The 708-nt window shown below is 73.0% G+C and overlaps 1 pseudogene; it reads right to left on the bottom strand.

The window, feature by feature from the left end:
* Positions 1-5: 5 nt before the first annotated feature.
* Positions 6-631, bottom strand: LOC105818660 (annotated as a pseudogene).
* Between the last annotated feature and the right edge of the window lie 77 nt (positions 632-708).

Below are 708 nucleotides of genomic sequence, written 5' to 3'. Positions count from 1 at the left end.
AGGTGGGGTCTCCGGGCTGGGCTCTCCTTGTCCACAGCCCACAGAAGCATCAGCCGGCCAGGAGGGTGGTTCAGGGGTGCCCAGAGGGTCAGAGGGCCAGGCCAGGGTGCCGAGTTGCAGAGGCAGGCCTGGGGAAGCCCCAAGGGAGGCCACTTGATAACCGGCCGAGCAGGCTGTGCCCCGTGGGCTCTAGAGCGTGCAGAAGGGGCCCGTGTCGTGACGCTTGGGTCTGCGCACGCCCTGGATGACCACTCCCGGCGCGGAGGGGAAGCGTGAGTTGTAGCAGTCCTCCACGTGGTAGGCGGCGGGGCCCGGGGTCCGGGCTACAGAGAGAGCAGGCTGGGAGCCCCACCCCACGGCAGCGCCCACCCCTGTCCCCAGCTCCCAGCTCCCACCCCGGGCCCCTGGACCCTGGCCCTGCCCTCTCCGAGGCCTCCTTACAGGAGCTGACCCAGGAGGCGAACGCAGGGGAGCGGCTCATGGAGAAGGCAGGCGAGCGGGGTCTCTGCAGACGGCACCCCGGGAGGACGTTGTAGGTGTTGGGGCCGGGGCGGTTCTCGCCGGGCGCCCGCCGGGAAGCCTGGAGCAGGGGCGGGGCTCGGAGGCGCGGCCCCCCGGCCCGGAGCAGCCTGGGGCGCGCCTGGCCCTCCGCCGTCTGGGAGGCGGGCTTGCGGCCCCCGAAGCTGAAGGCGGGTAAGGCCGACCGGC

This window comes from Propithecus coquereli, unplaced genomic scaffold (assembly GCF_000956105.1).
Source record: "Propithecus coquereli isolate 6110/MARCELLA unplaced genomic scaffold, Pcoq_1.0 Scaffold449, whole genome shotgun sequence".
In the NCBI taxonomy this organism is placed as follows: domain Eukaryota; kingdom Metazoa; phylum Chordata; class Mammalia; order Primates; family Indriidae; genus Propithecus; species Propithecus coquereli.
This window is presented reverse-complemented; position numbering and strand designations above follow the sequence as displayed.